Consider the following 20,578-nt stretch of genomic DNA (forward strand, 5'->3'; position numbering starts at 1 on the left):
TGTGTTCCCTGGAAATGTTTGAGAGCCTTTGTATTTGATAATGAATCTCCAGGCGGGGATATAGCATATAGGACTGTCTCTACAAAGTATTTGGCTATTGTCATTTTATCGATATCTCCCATGATGATAGACAAGAAACAACCCTATACACCACCTATCCCCCTTGAAACTAAAACTGGAAAGGCATATTGGTTCATCAAGGCCTCAGGGTATATATGACCCAAGAAAGCACTAAATAAAGACTCTTTACCTCCTCCTTCCTTTGTTAGCTTCCACTTTTGCAATTCCTACTTCTTTAAAATATTAATATTTGCCTTGAGCTAAATCATTAGATTGTGCATATTTTCCTCCTCTCTGTTCCAGAACAGGTTTTAACCTAATCCTCCTATTATCATCTGGACGTGAAAATTACATACTTGCCCCATCCTAGTAGGAAGATAAATTAATGAGGAAAGAAGGGTATCACTTTGCCAGCATTCATTTTTACACCGTCTCTCCAGAGAAGGATATTAGTGTTATCATCCTTCATCCTAGATTCGTTTGCATTTCCTTCACTAAAAACAATTTCATTATCTAATAAACCACATGATTTTCAATTTTAGTCTGCTCTAACTGATTTTTTTTTCTATTTATTTCTTCAGAAGCTGGGATAGCTTTTCTCCAGATAAGGTAGATTTCATTTTCAAGTCTTCATTATATTCAGAACTCCATTCTGTGGGCAAGTTCTTCCATTATAGCTGAAGATCACTGTTCCCTAACTCCTTCTTATTAATTAGTAACTATCTTTGTACATGTAATAAATAGTATGATTGTCAGTAAGAAAAAAAAAAACACGGTTTTTATTTTTTGCCACTGAAAACTACTCCAGACAGCATAAGTATTGGCTTCAGTATGATGTTTTGCCATATAAATAACAGAAATTGTCTTAACTTGTTATTTTTAAGCACTAGTTAGAAAAAGACAGGAATACAATTGCAAACTGAAACCTTTTGAAAGGAAGCTAAGGCTGGATTCCTCTCAAAATGTCAGTTATGAACACCTTCGTTAATTAGCATGCTGTCTACATTTGTCATGAATTATAATCTTTTGTTTCAATAAGAGTGATTTTTATATCTGAGATAGGGTAATGTTTAATAATAAGCTTAAATTTGGCAAGATGCAAATTACATATTTTGCATTTCCTAAACAGAATCCATTGTGTTTTATTCATGTGCATTACTATGTCACAGGCCTTAGTTTTCAGGCCCGTCTTAAACTAAGTGAATAAATTATCATGAGCCACATCACAACAGGATCCTCATTCACACATTTTCTATTAGCTATTATTTATAACATAACAAATTATCTTTAGGTTAACATCGACCTCAAGTGGAAAAAAATCATATTACTAATGGAAGAGTCTTGTATGTATATGTGGATTTATAGTATTTCAGGATCCTCAAGTAGATTTGTCTTACCAAAAGTATTCAGATAGAAGGGTGTAACATGAGGAAGGAGAAATATAATAATGAAAATCTTGTTTCACCCCTTAAACAAGAGCTTCCAAAATGGTATTCCTTAAAGAAGTGCCCAGAGATTGTTCTCTTCAGTCCTCAGGGCAGCTGGGTAATATCTGGGACATGCTTCTCATTACTTCATTGTACCATACTCTAACTTTTTCAATGTATGCTGTGATGTAAAAAGGTTGGAAAGACTTTTTCTTTTTTTTTCTTTTCTTTTTTGAGACAGAGTCTCACTTTGTTGCCCGGGCTACAGTGAGTGCCGTGGCGTCAGCCTAGCTCACAGCAACCTCAAACTCCTGGGCTTAAGCGATCCTCCTGCCTCAGCCTCCCGAGTAGCTGGGACTACAGGCATGCGCCACCATGCCTGGCTAATTTTTTCTATATATATTTTTAGTTGTCGAGATAATTTCTTTCTATTTTTAGTAGAGACGGGGTCTTGCTCAGGCTGGTCTCGAACTCCTGACCTCGAGCGATCCGCCCGCCTCGGCCTCCCAGAGGGCTAGGATTACAGGCGTGAGCCACCGTGCCCAGCCAAGACTTTTTCTATATCCTAGGGGTCAGATCAGAATTCATGCTCCAATGTTATAATAGTCATTGTCTTTCTGAGTCACCGGTACTTGTGGAAATTTATTATAACCCTCAAATGTGTTGGGCTGGAAAAAAGCTTTGAGAATAACCTTACTAAACTCCACATATGTGTGTGTGTGCATGTGTGTGTAGAGGGCAGACAAGAAAAATCTAAGAGAGGTGGGGAGTGGGGGGAGGGGATGGGTGTATACCTACATGATGAGTGCGATGCACACTGTCTGGGGAATGGACACGCTTGAAGCTCTGACTCAGGGGGATGGGGGGGATAGGCAATATATATAACCTGAACTTTTATACCCTCATAATAAGCTGAAATTAAAAAAAAAGAAAAAAGAAAAATCCAAGGAAATTATACCATAAAATAAAGATATTATGAACATGTAAATATTCATTTCTGCCTATAAAGCTGTGCCTTATTTTTATATCTCTCTTAGCTATCCTAGGTCCAGACATACACCAGGAATCCAAAGAGTCCTTGTTATTGAATAGATTTGCTTAAAAATGAGAACCGAGTCCCTACAAAGGAGTGCCATTGGCATGGGAAATTTTACAGAGACAAATGCATAGCAAATGCTTCTTAGATTGCAAGAGACAAGTTCTTGATGGGAGGTTTTTGTCTAGACAGGCTGAGGTTGAGATTTAAGTCTATTACTCTCCTATGTCTTATTTGTTCTTATTTTCTTTTTTACTTTCTCCAGTCCTTCATTTCCCCCACTCAGCTCTATCCCATCTTCTTTTCTAGTTCTCCTCTCCACTATCTCTATTTTTCTTCTTAGTCTCCACAGAAGGTCCACACTGGTATTGATAGGTGGTAAGTTCATTAGCTACTTTCCATTTTCAAGTAATAATAGTCTTTCCCCTGGCTTGTGACTGGGAAGAAAAACAGGCTTTACTAATAAATGTTTTTCATTCTTGTTCAATAAAAAATACTAATGAAATTCACTTATTGTTTCTTCTACATAGAATATTCTTCCCCCAGATACTTGCATGGTTCATTCCCCACTTTCTTCAAGTTTCCCTGAAGACTTTGTTAGTATAGCAGCACCTTCCCCTCATCCCACACATTGTTCTCTAACCCCTCACCCTGCTCTAATTTCCTTTAGAGGACCTACCACAATCTGAATTATCAGCTGGATGTTCTTAACAATTGTTTACTGTCTTTCTACTTTGACTAGATTGTAAGGTATATGAGGGAGGTGCATCATTTCATTATTTTTGATGGATAAATAAAAAATGTGTGTGTGTATATATATATATATATCATGTACAACATGCTGTTTTGAAATATGTATACATTGTGGAATGCCTAAATTCATCTAATGAACCTATGCATTACCTCACATTTATCACTTTTTGTGGTGAAAACAGTTAAAATCTACTCTTTTAGTGATTTTCAAGAATACAATATGTTGTTATTAACTATAGTTACCTTGTTGTAAAATGGTCCCTTGAACTTATTTCTCCTCTAACTAAAATTTTGGATCCTTTGACCAATATTTCCCCAATGCCTAGCAACCACTATTCTATTCTCTGCTTCTGAGTTCAACGATTTTAGATTCCACATATAAGTGACATTGTGTGGTATATGACTTTTTGTGTTCAGCTTATTTCACTTAACATAATGTCCTCCAGGTTGGTCCTTGTCCGAATAACAAGAATTCCTTAATAAGCCTGAATATTGTTCCGTGGTGTTCCCATGGTGTATATATACTGTATTTCCTTTATCCATTCATTCATTAATGGATACTTAGGTTGATTGTATATCTTGGCTATTGTGAATAATTCTACAATGAACATAGAAGTACAGATATTTCCCAGACATACTAATTTTTATTTCCCTTAGATAAATACCCAGTAGCGGGATTGTTAAAACATATGGTCGTTCTCTTTTTAATTTTTTGAGGAACTTCCATACTGTTCTCCATAATGGCTATACTGATTTTTATTTCCACCAACAGTGTGCAAGAGTTCCCTTTTTTCCACGTCTCATCCAACACTTGTTATCTTTCACCTTTTTTATAACAGCCACTTTAACAGTTCTAGGTGATATAACAGTGTGTTTTCAATTTGCATTTCCCTGATGATTAGTGATGTTAAACATCTTTTAATATGCCTATTAGCCATTTGTATATCTTCTTTTAAGGTATATCTATTCAAGTCCCATTCAGCTCTGCAGATTTCACTCTTGCCAGTTCCAACACCTTACATGAGGCAATTTCTTAAACACCAATCTCTGTCTCTGTTTAGATAGCTTTAGATAAGATAGTTTTATATATTCATACACACACACACACACACACACACACACACACACACACACACACACACTTCCTATTGGCTCTGTTTCTTTGGAGAACCATGATTAATACACCCTCCTTCCCCAGTGCCTATCATGGTACTTTCTCTAGATGAAATGTGTAATAAATATTTATGATATCATAGAATTCATTTATTAGGTTTTAAAAACAGAGTACAATGAAGTGATTTCCTCGTTCTTTTAAGGCTATATATTTATTTCTAAATAGAACTATTTGAAGGAAGAGCTTGTATCCCTGATTTTGTTATGTGGTGTTCAAGTTGAAAAAGGAAGTTTCCATGGTAATTTTACTTGGTTTATCCATGTCCAAAGCATGTGGCAAAAGATCAGAAAAAATAAAGTGTCCCTCTAACTGGGCTTTGCTTTGGTTTCCTCAAATAAAATATACCAAACAAAAATAACAATAATAATTTAGCCTGTCCTCCTTTGCTTCCTTTGTTAAATTGCTACTTATTGAGCAACTACTATGTCCTCAAAATTGAAACTATTCAGAGACAATAAAAGAAGCTATTTTGTTTACTAGATTCCACTCATAACAACAATGCAGTTACTGATTCTGGAGATGAATAGCTTGTGTGTGTGTGTGTGTGTGTGTGTGTGTGTGTGTGTGTGTGTTTTCTTTTCTGCAGGTGAATTAAAGGAAGACACTTGAATGGTGTAAAGTCTGTCTCATGCCATAGTAGCATAAGCTGATGATTGATAGCTGTGGTGCAATACCTTGCTTTTATTTTAAAAAAAATCTATTTTCTCTTAATAGCCTCCTTTTTCATGATGACATCATTAATGTCACGTATTGCAGAAAACAAATGGTTTCCTGTGAAACTAATTAGACTAGTTTTAGATAAGTTAGGATACAGCTATAAGGTACAATAATGTCTGGACTGCCATTAAATATTCCTTATTAAACTCCATTAAAAAAGAAATGATAGGATATTTCCTATTATACTAAGTAAGCTATGGTAATAAGAATGACAGCTCTTTAGTGACAAAGGAATATTGAACTACTTTCTCACCAGAAAATATAAGTGGAGATATTTGACAATATAGTATAGCAATCCCATGAAGATGAGCTAAATGCAGATTGGTAACATATTTAACTCTCAACTTGGACAAAGAAGGAATTAAAATTACTCTGAAAGTTTAAGTATTACATCTACCAGATTTCATTTATCCTAGATGATGATAACATAAATTTGAGCACATAGCTAAAAATAATCAATGTTACTTATAGTATTCATTTAGGTCAATGATCCCAAAGCTGGTTGAACATCAGATTTACCAAGAATGCTTACTAAAAACATAGACTCCTGGACCCACCTTTGGTGACCTGTGTCAGAATCTCTTTGGGAATGATCTAGGTATATGTATTTTTAACAAGTCTCCCTGGTGATATTATGCTCAATCAAATTTGGAAAACACTGTTTCAACATACACAGTATGATAGGCCAGGAGACTGGTAGTGGCCAATGCAGAAGTCACAATGAACTGGTTTGTGGTGTGTAAACTTTAAGTGTGGTTTTACAAAGTTTATCCTCCGTCCATCTCTCTTGTCTGAAATTCCAATATTTGAGATTGATATTAGCCTCTCTCCATAGTTTTTTTTTTTTTTTTGTATGCTAAACATCCTGGAAATACTTGTATTTTAAGATGTCAAAAAGTTTTAACACATGGCAGGACAAACTGAGCATAATGAAAGTGCTAGGCCTGGATGGGGAATGGGAACAGCATGGACACAGATATATAAAGGATGTGTGTGGAACACTACAGTTATACTATGCCTATTCCCAAAACTCCACAGTAAGTTAGCCCTATAGCAGATATAGTTCAGAAAAACATTATACATTTTAGCAATAACTTAATCTTCTTACTTAAATATTGGGCCTCTGTTTTATCTTTCCCTTAATGGGAGTGCCAAATGGAAAAATATATTAAAAAATCAGAAAAAATAGACATATTAGACTATTATGTAGTAGAATAATTTAGTTACCTATGATTTTAGCCTGTAACTACATGCACATGTGCTCAAGCTCTCTCACTTTCTCCACATACATATATACACATATATATACACATTCATCCAAACATGTTCATACACATATGGTCATACACATTTAAGTATATAAAAATAACATTCTTTGCAAGAATAATAAAATGCTTTCCAACACTCTGAAACCTTTGTCATAGAGGAAATTTCCTTCTACAAAGCAAAGTTTCTTGCATGGAGATATTTGTTCATGTCTTTAGTTTATAATGATAGATGAGTAGTTAAGGTAACTAATGTAGGTATTCAATGAATTTTTGAAAACTACCTGCCCAGGAGCATGCTTAGTATGGATTCCAGTGCTGGCCTTCTTCCTTCACCATCTTAATTAATATCGCACAGATTAGTGGTTAAGAAAATGAGCTCTGGTATTAGCTGAGAGCAGAGTTTGAGTACTGTCTGTATTACTTATGAGTTAAAATAAGTCACTTAATATCTCTGAGTCTCATTTTCTACATCTATAAAATAGAACTAATAATAATGGAAATAACTGTTGAAATTATTGTAAGGATAAAATGATGTTTTACATATAAAGAGAATATTTAGCTTTTATTATATAGATATTGAGACAAGCCTTCTAGGATACTTCTATCTCTTAACACAAGGGCTGGCAGCCTAACATATAGTTCATTATTCTCATCTCCAAAGGAATGCGGGAAATTCTGTTTTTCTCTGACAAGGCAGTGGAGAAGAAGGAATTAACCTTGCCCTGGGATTGGTTCAGTATTTGCCTTTGAGGAGAGAGGCCTTTGGAGTAGACTTATATGTTTGGTGGCTTCTTATTACAGCGTTGGGATGAGATCCCCACATTTTAGCCCTGCACATTGCCCAGGAGTCAGAGGAGGAGCAGAGAATAAGATAGAGTAAAAACATATGAACACACCAGCGTGACCTGACTGAAAAGAACACAGATATATATCAGGAAAATGATAGTTTAGCATCTAAGATGAAGCTATAGAAGACTGAAGGTAAACCAGGCTCAAACCCTGAGATTAAAAAGATATGAATAAGTTAAAAAATCCAAATTATTTATTTTGCACTGGCATTGTGATTGAGTATAGATCTAATGTAACAAGGTCAAAATATTACTAATTATGTGGCAGGGATTTTTTTAACATGGTCCACTTTTATGGAATTCATTTTCTAGCCCATTTAAAATTATATGTGTTTAAAAGGATGCATGAATTCATTAAATTATTTTTAACTCAGCTCATTATTATATTCAGCTTGACATCTCAGACAGTTGCTAATTTTTAACCAATTTAACAAAATGTCCTTTGTTAAGAATTAAGTACCAATGCTTCCAACTTAATATAGTTGAAGTAAAAGAAAGCCTTTCAAAGAATAGATATATTTTTGAAGGTATACTGCATATAGAACCATAGAGAATAGGAGCCAGAAAGACAGTAAAAATGTCCCCCCATTCCAGTTCAACCTTCATTGAACAGATGAAGAAACAGAATTATTCCCTGATACCCATACTAGGGTGATCAATGCAGTGAATAAGCAATGAACTTATCACATATTTAGAGACCATTTAATATATTCAAGGCATTGTGCTACAGGGTATATAATAAGAAACTGATTAAAACATGTCCTCAAAAGGGTTATGATTTAATCCAAGACATGTGTTTATGTGACAATGGTGTGAGGTAGCTCATTATAAATGGCACAAAATGCTACAGAAATTAAGTTGGAAAGACCTCTTTGGAGAGTCTTATATTGAAGGAATCTTCTTGGGCAAGGTGGCATTTTAATTCAGTCTGATTTTTGCCCCTACTGTGATTGTGTATCAGTTCATTTATTAATAATGCTTATGCAATTAAAAAATGCATAGTTCAAATTATTCATAGGGATTAACGCAGTGTTTTCTTAAAATATAGCCTTGATACACATATAGTTATAAATGTGGACGTTCATTCATTCAACCAAAATTTATTGAATGTTAACTAGGGACTGTGTATAAAATAATTAATAAAACAGGTCAGCCAGATGGCAGAACAAGACTCTTCAGTGCTCATCCCCCTGCAGAAATATCGATTTGAACAGTTATTCATGCATGAAAATGTCTTTCCTAAGAGCCAAGGAAACCAGGTGAGAGATTTTAACACCTGGGTGTGGTACAGAAATAAGAAAAGATGTATTGAGGAGGGTAGGAAGGACAGTTTTACATTTCCCAGATCACCCCTCCCCCACCTCTGGGCAATACAGCCTGGAGAGAGATACCTTGCATGCGAGCAAAGAAGAAGGAAATGAACACCAGACTCCTAAACCAAGCCTGCCCCAGTAAAACCCAGGGCCAGGCAGGCCATCATGGCCCCAGGTTCCAGGCCAATATGGCAGACTCAGTTTCTGGAATTCCCTACGAACAGGCTGACCCCAGAGGCCCCAGGCCCTGTACCACACCTAGCACTGGCCACTACAGCCACAGGCTTCAGGCCAACCCCAGCACCAGGCTGACACCTGCATCCCTAATCATCAGGCTGGCACCCTCACCCAGGCTCCAGGTTAGCCACTGGAGATACAGGCTTCAGGCCAGCCCAGTGCCAGGTTAGCCTTTGCAGCCCCAGGCTTCAGGCTAGATCTGGGGAGTAAGCCTCCAATCCCCCACCAACGTCAGTCCAAATCCTGGCCTACCTGACGGACTTGGTCTCTGGGCTTGCTCCAATGTCAGGCCAGCTCCTGTGGCCCCAGGCATTGGACCAATCCCAGCACTAGGCCTTCACCACAGAATCAGGCTCACATTCTGCCTCAGGGCCAGGCCAGACCCATTAGAGCTGGGCTTTAGACTAGCTTTAGTACTGCTCCCCACAGCCCCAGTCTCCAGGCCTATTTCAGCACCAGGCTGGACCCCACAGCACTGGTCATCAGGCTGGAACCTAAAAACCCAGCCACCAGGCTGTCCTCTGCAGATACAGGATCCAGGTTTACCCAGCGCCAAGCCAGGTCCTCTAGCCCCAGGCTTCAGGCACACCCTAGTACCAGGTTGGCACCCTTGTCCTCAAACACCAGGAAGGTACCCACAGGCATAAGTTCCAGGCCAGTGAGAATCGATTTTATTTAACAAAAAAAGTCCAAAAACTATAGATGCTAGCATGGATGCAGAGAGAAAGGAATGCTTATACACTTTTGGTGGGACTGCAAATTCTTACAACCCCTATGGAGAACAATGTGGAAATTCCTCAAAGAACTAAAAGCTGATCTACCATTCGATCCAGCAATCCCACTGCTGGGTATCTAATCAAAAGAAAATAAGTCATTATATCAAAAAGACACTTGCATCTGAATGTTTATCACAATTGCAAAGATATGGAATCAACCTATATGTCCCTGAATTGATGAGTGGATAAAGAAAATGTGGTGTGTGCATATATACCATGGAGTTGGTATATGACTACTTGGTCATAAAAAAGGAATGAAATGATGTCTTTTGCAGCAACTCAGATGGAACTGGAGAACGGTATCCTAAACTAAGTATCTCGGGAACAGAAAAGCAAGCACCACCTGTTCTCACTAATAATTGGGAGCTAAATGATGAATATACATGGTCATATCGTGGTATAAAGCAGCAGTCCCCAACGATTTTGGACCAGGGGCCGTTTTCATGGAAGACAATTCTTCCACAGACTCGGGGTGGGGATAGTTTTGGGATTATTCAAGCACATTACATTTATTGTGCACTTTATTTCTATTATTACATTGTAATATATAATGAAATAATTATGCAACTCACCACAGGTTGAGAACCCCTGGTGTAAAGGACATGTGAAACTAAGTAGGTGGGAGGGGGTTAGGGATAAAATCATACCTACTGGGTACAATGTGCACTACTGTGGTGATGGACACACTAAAAACCCTTATTTCAGCATTATACATTTCAACTGTGTAACAAAAACACTTGCACCCCCTTAATATTTTGAAATTAAAAAAAAAAACAATTCCCCCAAAACCCTTTAAAATGTGACAAAGGAGGTCATTATGTAATTATAAAGGGGTTAATTTATCAAGAGGATATAACAATTGTAAATATATATGCACTCAATATCAGAGCACACAAATATATAATGTAATATTAACAGATATAAAGGCAGAGATGGATTGTAATAAAAATAACTGTATGGGATGTCAATATCCCACTTCAACAAGGAACAGCTAATTCAGATTAAAAAATTCAATAAACAATCAGGCTTCAACTACACATTAGATCAAATGGACTAACAGACATACACAGACCATTCCATTTAACAGCATCAGAATATACATTCTTCTCAAGTACACACAGAACATTCTCCAGGATAGATCATATGTTAGGCCACAAAACAAATCTTAACAAATTTAAGAAAATTAAAATCACATGAAGTATCTTTTCCAACCACAACATTATGAAACTAGAATTCAATAATAGCAGGAATTTTGGAAAATAAACAAACACATAGAAATTAGACAACATGTTGCTAAGCATATCAATGGATCAAAGAATAAATGAAAAAGTAAATTTAAGAATATATGACATAAACAAAAATGGAAACATAACATAAAACTTACAGGATGCAGCAGTGTTAAGAGGGAGGTTTATAGCAATAAATGCCTATATCAAAAAAGAAGAAAGATCTCTAATAAATAACATAATGTTATATTTCAAGGAACTAGGAAAAGAAAACTAATCCCAACGTTAGCAGAAAAAAGGAAATAGAGATCAGAACAGAAATATATGAAATACTAGAAAAACAATAGGAAAAAAACAATACTAATAGTTGGTTATTTAAAAAGGTAAAATATACAATCATATAGATACAGAAATAAAAAGAGAGAAGATTCGGACAAAATCTGAAATGAAAGAGGAGATATTACAACTGATACCACAGAAATGCAAATGATGAGACTACTAAGAACAATTATATGCCAACAAATCAGATAAACAAGAAGAAACAGATATTCCTAGGCACATATAACCTACCAAGCACAAATCACAAAGAAATAGAAAATTTGAACAGACCAATGAGTAAGGAGATTTAGTCAGTAATAAAATGTCTCCCACCCATCAAAGAAAAGCTGAGAATATGATAGTTTCACTGCTAAATTCAACCAAACACTTAAAGAACTAAAACTGATCCTTCTCAAACTCTTCTAAGAAATTGAAGAGGAATGAACACTTACAAACTCATATTAGGGGGCCAACATTACCCTGATACCAAAGCCAGACAAGGACACTATAAGAAAAGAAAATTATAGGCCAATATCACTGATTAACATAGATGTAAAAACTATTAACAAAATACTAGTAAATAGAATTCAACTGCATGTTGAAAAGATCATTTACCATGACCAAGTGGGATTTATCCCAGGAATGCATGAATTGTTCAACATAACCAAATCTATAAATGTGATAAACCACATTAATAGAAAAAAGGATAAAACCCATGTGACCATCCCAATAGATCCAGGAAAAAGCATTTGAAAAATTCAACATCATTTCATGATAAAAATTCTCAACAAATTATTTAATAGGTATAGTAAGAATGTACCTGAACATAATAATGGCCATGTATGACAAACCCATAACTAACACCATACTCACTAGTGAAAAGGTGAAAGTTTTTCTTTAAGATTAGGTAGAAGACAAGGATGCCCACTCTCACCATTTCTTTTCAACATAATACTGGAAGTCCTAGCCAGAGCAATTAGGCAAGAAAAATAAATAAATAGAAGACATCCAAATAGGAATGGAAGATTTTAAATTGTCCCTGTTTGCATATGACATGACCTGATACAGAGAAAACTCTACAGACTTGAATTGTTAGAAATATTAGAAGAACTCAGTAAAGTTGCAGTATAAAAAAAAATCAACATTCAAAAATCAGTAGTTTTTCTATACATTAACAATAAATTATCCCAAAAAGAAATCAAGAAAACAATCTGATTCATAATAGCTGCCCAAATTGAAATATTTAGGAATAAATTTAATCAGGGAAGAGAAACACCTATACACTGAAAACTATAAAACATTGATTAAAGAAATTGAAAAAAATATAAAGAAATGGAAAGATATCCCATGTTCAGAGATTGAAAGAATTAATACTACTCAAAGGTATCTACAGATTCAATGCAATACTTATGAAAGTATAATGATATTTTTTACATAAATAGAAAGAACAATCCTAAGATTCATATGCAATCACAAAAGTTTCCAAATATCCAAAGCAATCTTGAGCAACAATAGAAAATAAAGCTGGAATCATCACACTTCACACTACCTGATTTCAAAATATACCACAAAGCTGTAGTAATCAATACAGCATGGTACTTGCATAAAAACAGACATCTAGAACAATGGAATGGAATAGGAGCCCAGAAAGCAACCCAAGTATTTACCATCAATTGCATTTCAACAAGATGCCAAGAATGCACAATGGGAAAGGACAGTCTCTTCAATAAATTCACTTTCAAAATTAGATATGCACAAGCAGAATATTGAAATTAGACCATTATATCAAATCATATACAAAAATCACCTCAAAATGTATTAAAGACTTCCATGTAAGACCTGAAACTCTAAAACTACTAGAAGAAAACACAGAGGAAAAGCTCCATGACATTGGTATATGCCAAGACTTTTTGGATATGATCCTTAAATCATAGGCAACAAAAGCAAAAATAGACAGACGGGATTACATCAAACTAAAAAGCTTCTGCACAGCAAGAAAATAATCAAGGGAGTTAAGAGACAACTTACAGAATGACAGAAAATATTTGCAAACCAAACATCTGATAAGAAAAAGGTTAATATCCAAAATATATAATGAACTCAAACAACTCAAAAGCAAGCAAACAAATAACCAGATTAAAACATGGTTAAGGGGATCAGGGTGTGGTGGTGCATGTCTGTAGTTTTAAGTGGGAGGATCACTTGAACCCAGGAGTTTGAGCTTAGCCTGGGAAGAAGAGTGAGACCTTTATCTTTACAAAAAAAAAATAGTCAAAGGACCTAAATATACATTTCTCAAAAGAAGACATACAAATGGCCAACAGATACATGAAAAAAATGTTCAACATCACTAATCTTCAGGGAAGTGCACATTATAATAAAACCAAAATGAGATATAACCTCACACTTGTTAGAATGGCTATCACCAAATAAATAAATAAATAAGTGTTAGTGAGGATGTGCAGAAAGGGAACCCTTGTGCACAGCTGGTGGGAATGTAAAATGGTATATCTAATGTGGAAAACAGGATGGAGGTTCCTCAAAAAATTAATATAGAACTACCATATGATCCAGCAATCCCACTACTGGGAATATGTTCAAAGGAAATTAAATTATTGTCTAAGAAATATCTGCACTCCTATATTCACTGCAATATTATTCACAATACCCAAGATATGGAATCAACCGAAGTGTTCATCAACAGATGAATAGGTAAAGAAAATGTGTTATATATAAACACAATGGAATACTATTCAGCTTTACAAAAGAAAGATTCCTGTCATTTGTGACAACATGGATGAACCTAGAGAATATCAGATTGAGTGAAATGAGCTAGGCACAGAAAAACAAATACTGCATGATCTCACTCATATATGGGATCTAAAAATTTGAACTCATACAAGCAGAGAGTAGAATGGTGGTTACCAGGGCCAGTGGCAACATTTGTGAAAGGATCCAAAATTTCAGTTAGATAGAAGGAATATGTTCAAGAGAGCTATTGTACAACATGGTTACTATAGTTAATAACAATGTATTATTAGCTACTTGGGAGGCTAAAGCAGGAGGATTGCTCGAGTCCAGGAGTTCAAGGCTGCAGTGAGCTATGATCACACTGCACCCCAGCCTAGGTGAAAGAGTGAGACCTCATCTCTAAAAATGTAAATAAATAAAAATAAAACAATGTATTATATTCTTAAAATCACTTAAAGAGTAGAATTTGTTTTCATTGCAAAAAATATTTGAGGAAATATATATGTTAATCAACTAGATTCAGTCACCCCATTCAACAATGTATGTGTGTATATATATACAAATATCATATTGTACAGGATAAATACAATTTTTGTCAATTATAAATGAATAAATTAAGATATATCACAGCTATACAAAATGCATGTTTTCAATGAAATCTAGCTTAGGAAATACATAAACAACATTACATTTCTAACCTCTATAGACACATGGATCACACTTTGACTTTCTTTCCTAGTGGTTCCCAAACTTGAGTGTACATCAGAATCCACTGGGGGCTTGTTAAAACAGATTTCTGGACCTCATCCCAAAGTTTCTGATTTCTAACTCTTAATAATTTCCAGGTTATGTTAATGCTGCTGGCCCCAGGACCACACTTTGAGAACCCCAGCTTAGGAGGAAGATACAATACCCTCAAAAACTCTGCAGAGAGTCTGATATCCATAGATTAATTAAAAGTCAGTATATATGAAATACTTATATCCTTATTTGTCTTTCTCACCTAGAACTTCAGACAGCCAGACTTCTTCCTATCTTATTAAAAACTCAAAGGGCTCTTCCTTAAAGAAATTGCATAACCCCAGAGTAAAGTCTTCTGAATTCTGGCACTTAGTAATTTCCTGATAAAAAAGAAAAAAGAAAAAATGTCCTCACCCAATGACCCTAAAGAAGCAGCAATTCTGAACCCTTACTATGCATCATAATCACATCATGAGCTTTAAAAAAAATATATAGAAGCTCTTGAAAAAGTATTACTGGTAAGGAATTAATCCATTTGACTACAGAACCTGAGACTAAACAAATATACAAATTATGGTTTTAGAATATAATGTGAAACTTAGAAATGTAAAAATAAAAATTTTGAGTCGGGAAGACTGAGAATGAAGTGTTAGTGTATTAATTTCATCATCTTTCATAGAAGAGAACTAATACAGTTGAGAACAAAAAGATGGAGTTAAGAAAAAAACACGTTAACTTCATCAACTTCTTAATTATTTTTATTAATCTTTTATAAACACAGAGAACTTTTAGAAATTTAATACTTTCTGTGCTAAGGAAAAATGTATCTAAAACTCTGCATTCATTTGTTCTAGTTTCACCTTAAATTCAAGTTATGGGCTTAGGAGTTTGGATGTCATATTTTCACTCTTTAGCAGGCACAGCATTATGAATTGTGCCAACATGCCTCTGATACATCAGGCATACATTTGATAACATGAAAGATTAGAGGGCTGATGGCTTCTGAGGGAACCTGGAGAGGTATGTACAGTTAATGGCTTTTTTTCTGCAGGAGGAAGAGCCTGGAACTAAGACAAAAGATGCTTTGGGAACTTTGGGCCAAATTTTATGCTTCCAATGTTCAGAGTAGTCAGGGCAGGGAAGAAGGTCCCTGGCAACACATGGCAACAAACCACTGGGAAGCAGAGTAAGGAGATGGTGCCAGAGATAGTATAAGCGTTGGAACACAATGGTAGCCACAAAAGGCTCTGTCACGCAGGGATAATGAAGGCAAAAGTTCCTGAAAAATCCTGTGCTTCACCTGGCACCTGCTCCAGAAGATAGGATCCTACAGATTTGTAGAGAAGTGGAAGAAGGAGATGGAGACCCTCAATGAGGAACTAAACATTCAACCCAGGCCTCAAGACCTGGAGCACTAATGCAGAGGTTCCCAGCTGAAGAAATTATCCACAGGGAGAGGGAAACCACCCAGAGTCAAAGATCTAAGGTTGTTTCTAAACAAACTAGTCGGAATTCTGAGGACTAGCCTACATAGCAATAGATGGACATGTCCAGGCTGGATGGCAGAATCAGGGGAGCTAAATCTGGGTTGAAATGGGGAACCCAAGCCACCAGAAAAAGCAAAGGAAAATGGTCCCTATGCTCAGTGACTCTGCTATAGTCATATACATTTTGACTACATTTTCCTTATTCAAGTTCACTGTGCTCACATTTCCTACTCTTTTCCCCACTCCCCTGATAGACATATTCATTTTCATAAATACCTAATACATTTTTGATATTGCTAACAAAAACTAAAAACAGTCTGTGTCTTCATTCCTATCCTAAATTATGTTCTGGTAAACTATATGGTAGTGCAAAATCATTACAAAGAAGCAGTTTTGCATGTTAACCTGGGTGATTGGTGCTTGGTAAAGCTAAGGAATACTTATTTCATAACCTTGTGTCTGTTTAACCCAACCTCATTTAACGATAAGTACTAATATTCTACAATTATAGGCTTAGTCTTGTCTCTCCTTCTTAGGTTATGATAAGCACCTCCCAAATAAGTACCCTTTCTTGTCCCCATTTCAAAAGTCCCAGAATGTCTCACAACTGAGTCCATTCAGATTTTTATAATTTGTTTAATGTAACTGCTCCCAAAGCCTTTAAAATCTATTTTTTTGCTATTTTTAATTTTTAAACAATCATAAAGTGTGTGCAACAGCATAATTACACCACTAAATGAGTGTCTTTATACTTTGGCTTAAGCCTTAAGGTAAAGGGAAATATAAAAGGTCAGAGATCATAGGATAGTTACTTTCAAAATGATTAGGAATCTTAAAATAATGTATAAAGCAATCCTCAGTCTAATGATATTTTCAGTCATTGCTTAGATCTCAGTTTTCAAGGTTTCCCTTGTAAGAATCTTTGGTTTCTTCTTGGCCTTACTGTTTCTAACTCACAGAGGATCCCAGCAGGTAAATAGTGATACCAGATCATGCTCATATAATTAAAATTGGGGCTCTCTACAGGCATGAAAAAGAATACTCTTCCGCACAAGTAAGTTTTGTAAAGCACATACAATTTTAATCATATAATCTGCTTTAAGCATTTAAAAATTTAGAGACATATTCATAGAAACAGGCCCTGAGGCAAAATCATCTTCCTTATTCAACCTAAATTTTTAGCTCTGTTTAATCTAACCTCTCTGTTTTAGTCAGCTTTTATTACTATAACAAAACACCATAGACTGGGTGGCTTAAACAACAGACATTTATTACTCACAGTTCTGGAGGCTGGGAAGTCTAAGATCAAGAATGGGGGAAGCAAATTATCTCTGGTCTCTTCTTATAAGGGAACTAATCCCATTATGAGGGTTCTATACTCTCATGACCTCATCAAAATCTAATTACCTCTCAAAGACCCTATCTCCAATACCACTTCATTGGGGGTTAGCCCTTCAACATATGAATTTAAGGGGGACACAATTCAGTTCATAGCACTAACTGAGTTCCACTGCTCTCCTATAAAGGGAAACCCTGAACCCTTCACTGACATTGTTTCAGAAGATAAGGGACCGTGAGCTTAAATAAACATATGGGTACCCAAGCCTCTTGCCTTCAACTCTTCAGGTTCAAGTGCCACTCTAACCCTAAGATGAAGATCTTTTGTTTACAAATACTCTTACTCTGCCAGCTGGAGGATCAGCTCCTTCTCTTGTGGCCTAAGGAAGTGAGTGACTTTCTATGCTTTTCCCCTTTTAAAACAAAACCAACAAAGAACAGCAGCAAAATAAACATCATAAATGAATGCAAATTTATACCACGATTATATATTTCCATCATAATTTTTGCTACAAGACTTACTTTTTCTGTCCTTAAGGCCTAATTTTATTTAAAATTTTTAATTTCCATCACACACTAAAGGTTATTGATTTACTACTTGAAAAGGTCTCCCAATTTCTTTCTAATAGGCTCTTATTTTGTTGTTGTTTGCCTGAATAGGCCATGGCATTTTCCCCTTGTGCTTAACTACAAGGATCTGTAAGGAATGAAGAAAGGACCTAAACATTTGTACCCCCATAATATGCTGAAATAAAAAAAAGAAAGGACTACTGGTCTAAAAATAATCTTTGCAACTGTATGTAGACAATTACACCAGCCATATGGTATTTCAATATGCTATACCACACTAAAGATTCACATTCGTTATATATGTAATCTGAGTTAAGTGATTTAGATGTCTATTAATTGTCAGCATATAAAATAAAGGAGAATACCATCTTTTGGCTAAAGTAATAATATTCTAAATTGAGAAATCACTTTTCTCAGTTGTGTATACTTAATTCTGTGACACTATTTCATTTTATCTTTTCCTATAAACTTACCTAAATGATATGTTTCACTCATGTCAAGAATTCTTGGCTACTTCTTAATGCCCTCAATAAATTGAGATAAATTTACCTATTACCTAATTTTTGTCTCATGGTATCCATCAAGACTCCTAAAGTCTCTGAGAAATGACTCTTTTATATTTTGAAAAATGGCATAGCACAGAGTTACAGTTAAATAACAAGCAGAAGTCGGTAAAGTTGCTGTTGGTTTGATAAATGGAAAAAAATACAAAACAACTGCTTGGCTTCAGTAATTCTCTTTCCTGGAAAATAAAATTCTACTCCTTATTTGTTTGAGGACAGTCATCCCTTGTCACTAATACCACTGCTTGTGATATACCACAAGATAATTTTGAGTTTTAAGTGTGAATGCAGGGGAAGAGGCTGAATGCTTGCCACATACAGCATGGGGAATTATTAAAAGGAAAGTAATTATCTTGTTGTACAAGCACATCATTATGTAATTGTTTCTAGTGAGCTCACAGCTTATTTTTACTGCAGAATTACATTGATATATCCATTTGTCAAAAATTATTTTTCTCACCAGTGTCATCTATAAAGTAATAATTTAAAATAGCAGATTTGTTCAATTTATTTCAGCTGCATGTGTTATTTTAGCAATTCTTGGAAGGTTTCTATATGCAGTGACTCCAATGAGGAATTTCTAAGCAGAGGCAAGATAGCTTGATGGACACTTACATACGATACCCTCCAAAGGTCATCAGGTGTCACTTGATCTACTAAGGAAGTATTCATCCATGCCTCAAAACCATCAGTATAATACAAAACTCAGTTTGAAAGAAGTTTTTGCATCATATAAACCAAAACAGCCACATGAGTGCCTGACTTATCCTCTTTCCTGATGGCACATAGGGCTAGCCTTCAGCACCTGCACCCAAATGTTTATAGCAGCACAATTCACAATTGCAAAGATGTGGAAACAACCCAAATGCCCATCAATTCATGAGTGGATTAGTAAAATGTGTCACATGTATACCATGGAGTATTACTCAGCTATAAGAAATAACGGTGATATGGCATCTCTTTTGTTCTCCTGGAGAGAGCTGGAACCCATTCTATTAAGTGAAGTATCCCAAGAATGGAAAAATAAGCACCACATGTACTCACCATCAAACTGGTTTCCCTGATCATCACCTAAGTGCACATTTGGGAATAACACCAATTGGGTATCTGACAGAGGTGGGGGTGGGGGGAGGGGATGGGTGTATATGTACATGATAAGTGTGATGTGCACTGTCTGGGGAATGGACACACTTGAAGTTCTGACTCAAGGGGATGGGGGTGGGGGGAGGGGATGGGTGTATACCTATGTGATGAGTGTGATGCGCACTGTCTAGGGAATGGACACGCTTGAAGTTCTGACTTGGGGGAATGGGGGGGCATGGGCAATATATATAACCTGAACTTTTGTACCCCCATAATAAATTGAAATAAAAAAAGAAACAAGTATGTATAATGAATCAGCACAGGAGTTTTTTAAAAAGAGTGTTCTATGTTAGAATTGTGGGGACCTAGCTATACCTTTGAGCTGTTCCAAAATTAGTTGGCATTTCACGGATACAGTTCAAGCTCCTGAAATGTAGAGACTCAGTTATCCATTCTAGACATATGCTAATCATCTTGGAACTGTGCTCAGTGAGAGAGCCTGCCGAGCACGTCTTGAAACAATCACATTCTGCCTTACATCGCAGAACTCCCAGATGTTTGCCTGATGTGGGCTTCCCTGGCAGGTGTCACCACAATAAGGGGTTCCAGCCAGGGTGCTGTCAACACTGAAAAGGCATGTCATACACCTTTTCACAGTGGTGGAGAAATAAGCCATTTCCTCCAGATTGGAAACAGAACCATGTGGTATACATTTTTAAAGGATGTCACTAAGGTATCTTTCTAGGTTACCAAATGACTCCCTTGCCTCCATTTTTATAATAGACAGTCACTAATTCTATCACCTGGGAAGTTTGAAGGTAAAAGTTTTCTTTCTGTGGTTCAAATTTATTGAATCACACCGCATATAACAAAACTCAATGCTGCAGATCTT

Source organism: Lemur catta, chromosome X, assembly GCF_020740605.2.
Source record: "Lemur catta isolate mLemCat1 chromosome X, mLemCat1.pri, whole genome shotgun sequence".
Classification (NCBI taxonomy): Eukaryota; Metazoa; Chordata; class Mammalia; order Primates; family Lemuridae; genus Lemur; species Lemur catta.